Source organism: Colossoma macropomum, unplaced genomic scaffold (genome assembly GCF_904425465.1).
Source record: "Colossoma macropomum unplaced genomic scaffold, Colossoma_macropomum, whole genome shotgun sequence".
NCBI classification, from domain to species: Eukaryota; Metazoa; Chordata; class Actinopteri; order Characiformes; family Serrasalmidae; genus Colossoma; species Colossoma macropomum.
In genome coordinates this window covers 43456484-43463923 of record NW_023494792.1, presented here as the reverse complement: position 1 = coordinate 43463923, position 7440 = coordinate 43456484, and positions in this window count along the sequence as shown.

The window sequence follows — 7440 nt, the reverse complement described above, 5'->3', positions numbered from 1 at the left end:
CGAGGGGCTGTAAAGTGTGTGTGTATGTCTCGCCTCACAGCTGAGCCAGAGGGGGGGAGTCTGGGAGAGCAGGCCATTAAACTCCTCTGATTTATACACACACATACATAGTGCTCTGTCCATATTCATGCACTAGCAACTGCATTAGAAATAGTTTTAAAACAATGCACTGTGTCTAGATTATGTTAGTTTTGATATATATTGAAAACAATGCATTTATTTTTTTGTCCACATTCCTGTATTCTTACTAAGTTAACCATCAAAGGACCCATATCATGGACATTTCGGTGTAGTATGTAAGCATGGACAATCTATAGTATGGCCTATTTTTATTGCATTGTTTTTGTGATGTCACAAAAATCAGTGCATTTAGCCTAGTGTAGCTCCACCAATTTATGCTAAAGTTATAAAGAGTGTTTCAGTCCAGATTGGCTGGGACAATACAGGGCAGCCAATCAGAACAGAAATCATATATATAATATATATACATGAGTTTTTAAGATACAGTAAGAGAAACAGCCACACTAAGAAGAGCCAAGACTCAAAAGGAAAAGAAGAACTGCTTAGAGGAACCAAGTTTCAAAAGGCTAAACCCCCTAAGAGCATGAGGAAGAACCGCTGAGAGGACTCAAAAGTAAATCCTCCCTAAGACCACAAGGAAGAACCACTGCGAGGAACCAAGACTCGAAAGGAAAACCTCCCTAAGAGCATGAGCTGTAAACTGTCACAGATGTTTCAGTAATTTCAGGCAAGTTTGAAGTTCTCTGTGATTAAAGCATAAGCACCTCTACACAAACAGTAGCAGCAGCGATGAACCACTGAGAGCGCAGAAAATTCTCTAGGAGACTGGCATGATCAAGCAACATGAAGAAGCATAACAAACATGGAGAAGACTTGCAAATACTGACCAAGGCTACTCCTCACTGCCACAGTGGATAGATTCCGAATAGCCTCTGAGTTAGTATTCATGGCACCTTTCTCCTCCGTGCTGATGATGGCCTCTCAGGCTTTGCATGGACTCAGGAAATGAAGGGGGGGTATAGAGCTATGAATGAGCACGAATCCTTGCTTGAAAATGGTTAAAAAGAGAGTTTTTTTTATTGTCTACTTTCATGTCTCTGCACAAATTCTACATTTTCAAGCAAGGGTTCGTGCTTTGTCAGGCATCTCTCTGGGTGAAAGACTGTGTAGTGTGTGAGCCTCATCTATGATCACTTGTGAAGTGTGCTCACTGCTACACTGTCAAACAGGTCGCAAGACTAAAAAGGTGAAGCCAACCTCCTCTGGGCTGCACTGGAGTTAGGGTACAAGGAGGTAACACCTTTTTTTTCACTCTTTTAATGTCCCTTAAGCTCTAAATATAAACCAGGTAAGTATGAGGTAGTAACTCTAAAGTACTAGATAACAGATTTGGGTTAAATGATGGTGAGTTCAAAAGTAGTCTAACTAAATTACACTGAAATGCAGTGAGTTCTAGGTATTAACTGGGTAAGTATGTGGTACTCCACAGAACTGTGGATTATTTTGGGTAAAAAGAGTGCTGGGTGGTTATGTGACATAAAAAGACTGCAAGATACAAATAAATTACAAATAGTGTTACAGGTTATGCACCTATAAATGAAACTGAATCTGGGCTGTAAAAGAAAGCATTGATTTCTACTATGATTTTACTGGGTTCCTAACATTTATTTCACAAAACCATTTCTTGGGATCATTTTACATCAAATAACTGGTACTTGGAGGTGTTTCTGATTTAATTTCCTGCACAGGCATGTGACATTATAGTGAACCTTTGCATGAGTGTGTTCATACTTACCACCTTGTTACTCTAAATGTTTATGAGTTATTTTACTCAGTCTTTCATCTGCTTAATATCTAAAACCTGTAAGGCATTTCAGTGTAATTATCACACTGTCTTGGAGTACATGACCATTTTGCCCCAAGATAATTACACAACACTTTGGGCTTTGTACCCCACTTAAGCTGGGATGACACTACATGATTTTTAGGCCAGTTTTAACCCCAATTTGCCCCATCTTACAAATTTCCACAATTTGAAGCAACATTATAGGGCAGAAGCTCGATCGGATGCAATTGGCTCAGATGATCTGGAAGCGTGAGAGCAACAATGTTAATCTTTAGCCTTTCTATCAAGCTCTGGAGTGATTGGAGACCCTGCAATATTTTCAAACATCTTATTTTTATGACTCAGTGATGTAACTGAACTGCAAGCTGTAGGAGCAGTGGTGGAGCAGTGGTGGAGCAGTGGTGGAGCAGTGGAGAGAGGAGCTGCTTGTTGAACTCAAGCAAGAGCATGTTTACAATGATAAAGGCTGTTGCAGTTTCATGTCAGCTGCCAGTTTGAAGTGAAATGTTCTCCAGCTCTCACTGTGTTATCTGCATTTCTCAAGCGCATACTTATTCTCAGTTTGCATTATCACTACACACAAAAGCACAATCAGCTCTGGTCCACTTTAGCTTTGTTTATGTCATGTGGGAATGGGGGAGCTCTGTGATTTTGAGTTATTTTTCATAGCCAAAACTTGTTATATCACTGATACTCTCTCTCTTCTCCCCCTTCATCACTAAAAGACAAGAAAGTCTGTGAAATACTGACATTCAGTTTGTAATGGGTTGCATTTCAGAAATCTATTAGGATTTTAAAAGACGTGTAGTGTAAGCCGAGCCTTTCTAAGTTAAGAAAAATTTTGGCCTTTCAGTGTAATTTAATTAAACAGTCTTGGAACTTACCATCATGTTACATAAAATAACTACTTAGTACAAAAATAAGTTGTTCCACACACATACCTGGTCAATCCTTGGAACTTAGGAGACTGTAAAAGAAAGTGGTAGTAACAAATTTATAAAGAAGTTAAAGAGGCAATGGTGTCAAATGGTGCAGAGGTCTTCCAATGGACATTGATTTCAGTTGAACACAAAATCCAGGATTCAAGACCTACATTTGAAGACCACTTATACAGAGGAAAAATCTGGGAAAAGCCTATCAGAAATTTGTCTAGTTGATTGCAGAATGGGTACATACATATACAGAATGATGAACATGACCTCTGTTGTTACTAATCTAGCTAATAAAAAAAGAAAAGGAAAAAATGCTGTGATAATTCTCAGTAAAGAGTGGGACCATTTAAAACATTTTTTTTTTTAAATCTAGCCCTGGAGGGCAGCAGCACTGCACGGCTTAATGTTTTCCCACTTAATTATCGAGTTGAATCAGGTGTGTTAGAGCAGGGAAAACTCTGAGCTCAGTGGTAGTAAATTGGAACTGAAAAGTGCAATAACCGTGTCTTACAGTAAGAAGGTCTATAATGTATAGACTATATCCAGTATTACCGTGAGCACAATTCTACTGTCTCTACCTTTGTTGCACATATACTTTTAATTAGGGCTCTAAAAAGGCATCAGTTTCAAGTTGGCAATTCAGCTGCACCAATTTTGGAATATTCCTGTTTTGTATTTATTGTAATTGACTGACTAAAATGTACCTCCAGTCACATTTGTGCTTTCAATGTACACTCCAAAAATATGTTGTTGTATGAACTTAATTTACAACATGATGTTGTCAATTTAAGCCAAGATGTAATTTTATTCTCCCTCTGGTAGATTCTTGCGAACTTTCGCTGGTGACAAAAACTCATTGACCAGGATGACGGAGCAGCTGTGTTCCAGCGAATAGAGCTTTTTCATAAATGCTAAAAAAGCAGTTCAGACTGAGTTACAAACATCAAGTTAAATGTGGAAGAACTCTGAATTAAGTGAAGCTCTACACACTACTTGCACTTTTCCGAAATGGACAGTTGCACAGTGTTACTATTTGTTCTGCTGGGAGCAAAGAATTGGATCTTATTTGCACATAAAGACATTCAGTCTGTTTTCCTTATGCTTTGTTTAGTGTGGAGCTGCATCTCCTGAAATGAGTTATAGAAACTCTGTTCTACTTTCACTTTCCAAAGTGAAGAGGATCCTGCACAATGTGACAATTTGCACATTTCATGATTAGCAAAGGACATTTTTGATGTTGGTGTATATATTCTGACAATATCAATTTTTATATGTATTCTACCCCTTTTGTTGCAGTGTGAAAAACAATGCAAAATTCCAAACAATGTTGCGTCCAGTATATATAGTTTTGACGTGAAAAAATCGTGTCTGAATCTCATTTTCGTGTCGTATTTGCGTATCATGTTTGGCATGTAATCAAACTGACCCAGAGTTTTCCTACTGATCCAGAAGTCAACATGGTACCAACTAACCCCTGTGCTAACCAACCCCTTGAAAACTCCTGCAATATCTGTCCCAGTACCTCTGACTTCTAAATGATTTTTTCAGGCTTTACAGGGGGACTCGCAGTTAGTATGTTCTTTTTTCCTTCATGCTCATTAATACTACTTCTTTCAGTTTTAACAAAAAACAAAATGATTCATACAGCTGTTATAAAGATGTACTCCAATATTTTTTTAATTCCTCATTAGGTTTAAATGGGTACTCAGACAAAAATACATTCACTCATATTTACAAATCAAAAAAGTTATCCCAATGTTAACAGGTTGTACCATCCAGAGCTCTTGACAAAATGAATGAATATTGGTTAAGAAGGCAATCATTTTTGTTACATTTCCCCCTACCGACACATAATTCACATAAACAGGGTGCCAACCAACCCCTGTGCTAATGAAGCCCATTCTACCCTAAATGCGGCCTGTAAATAAAATATTATTTGAAATTAAAATTGCATTCTAAATGTACATATTTTGACAGGGTCATGTTCTACAATTTCCCATTAAGCTGAATGGTGTTTTTGTCAACATTTTATTTGTCCAACAGCAACTATTGCTATAAAAGAACACATTTGTGGGTGGAGCATGAAGAGGTCAGTTTAATTGGTTGTAGTAAAGCTGTTGTGAATGTGAGTTTAAGAACTCACAGTGAGAACACGATGAACACAGTGAATGAGATCATAATTTTGAAAGTTTATTTCACCTGGTTATGTAATCAGAACTCTCTGAGCTCTGGCTCTGGCACTTTGTGTGTCATGGTGTGTTTGTTTGTGTGTGTGTGTGTGTGTGTGTGTGTGTGTGTGTGTGTGTGTATGTTTGGCTGTTCTGCTTCATGAAGTGGATGATGTGGCAGTGTGTTTCTGTACCCCCACTGCTCAGTGATCTCAGTGAGAGGTCACTGGACAGCCACGTCTCTTTTAGCGAAGACCGAGAAGACAGATTTTACCTTAGCACAACAAACCTGGGACACTACTCTGTGTGTATGTGAATGTGTCTATGTGTGTATTTAGCTCTTTATAGGGACCAAATAGCCTTAGGATGAAGAAAACATGAATTTTACAGGGACCTTTGTCTTTTTTTTTTTTCACAAAAGCTTTCTTTGCTGCTTTTATTAGAAAAATGAAACAAGGCCAAAATGAATATATTGGTTGCTGATGTTAAGGTAAAAGTTGAGTTGGATGGAGCACAGCAGAACATGGACAAAAGAGCATGGAAACACCCCACAAAGACTAGAATACAAACAACTGTGCATGTCTGTGTTGTGAATAGAAAGGTCACTTTTGGGTCATTTGCTTAGTCATGGTTTGCTGGGTAAATTTTGTGAACTCTTTTAAGCCTCAGTTCACGAGGGGGTCAAGACCCCAGCCACAATAAAACAACTCACGAATCGCAAACTCAGGAGCAGAAGTAGATACGAACACAGGAGCAGCGCACAACGTGTTTTGATGCGACCTCAGCATATGCCCACAGTGTGCCTAAATTTAATGTTTGATTTACTAAAACTGCAGCTTATCACATAAACTGTGTATAGCCCCACTATGACAGCGTTTTAGGGCCACTGTTAATAAAAATAAAAATAGCAGACATCGAGAATAAGCCATAATATTTAGAGAAAAAGGTTGTAGTATTCCGAGAATAAAGTCGTACAGCATGATATTTCAAGAATAAAGTCAGAATATTTCAAGAATAATGTCTTACTATTTTGAGAGAAAAGTCGTAATATTTTGAGAAAAAAAGTTGTACTATTTCGAGAAAGAAGTCATAATATTTCGAGAGAAAAAGGGAAGGATATTAAAATGAGGGGCGTTGAGGAGTTGGTGGAGTCATACTTTCATGTGGATTTCACCCATAAAGAAATACTCAGTCTCACTGTCTCTCCTGACGCATCAGTACCAGCCTGTTATTAGTATAAGAAATGGCTGTGCAGGAAACTGTGTTTATTTAGAATAAAGAGCTGGACGGACTCGGAAGAAACTGTCTGTCTGTTTTGTTGAAGGAGAATTGCAGGCAGGGTCGTCTACACTGCTATCGGTGGCTACATCTCCACACCATTCAAAGAGGGCATGTAGTTTCACAGACAGTGAGATTGATAATCAAAATGATCGATCTACAAGCAGACAGAAGTGAGTGGAATTCTGGCACCAGTACAGCAACCCCAATGCATTATGGCAGCCCCCTACAGTTAGCCCACTTTATCTTTGAAATGTTATAACTTTTTTTCTCGAAATATTACGACTTTTTTCTTGAAATATTACAACTTTTTTCTTGAAATATTACGACTTTATTCTCGAAGTCTACTATTTTTATTTTTATTAACAGTGGCCCTAAAACGCCGTCGTACCCCACCCACTAACTAGGATTTAAAATAAAATAGACTGTGTGCACATATTGCAGCAGCATCACGGCATATTTAGCACTGAGTCTTCTCACTCCTGTACATTTGGTCCCAAGAGTTTAAACGGTGTAAATCTGATGGTAAATATTCTTTCAGCTCATGTTTGAGGTTTGTGCCTCCATCTAACCACTTTAACTGCTGCCTCAAAAACACATCTTTTGACGCAATAATGCAAATTAATGCCTGGTTTTAAAAGGCAAAGGAAAGCCGGCTGCCGCAAGTTGCTCAAACATTAGTAAATAGAAGAGAACATGTAATAATTCACATTTCCTAGATCTTCAGGCACTTTTTGCAAAATTCTCCCATATTCTGCATGGAGATAAACATATTTTACAATTTTATATGCACACAGACCATAAACATGTGTTTAGGCTTGTGCTATTGTTTTGTATGGTACTATGCTTTGGAAAAGCGAAAGTAGAACAGAGTTTCTCCAACTCATTTCAGGAGATGCAGCTCCACACTAAACAAAGCACAAAGCCTGAATGTTTTTAAGAGCAAATAATTCTTTGCTCCCAGCAGCACAAGTGGTGTGTAAGATCATCAGTTATACACGTGCTCGAATTAATTTACTGTTGTCTGAATAAATGACGTTAACATTAAAACGATTGCTCTCCTGACGAACATTCATCCATTTTATCAAGAACTCTGAATGTTACAAAATGTTAAATAAAATTTGCGACAAGAGTAAAAACTGTGCCAACCAACCTGGCTACTGTCTCCCCCTACAGGATAGGATTTAAGAAAGTT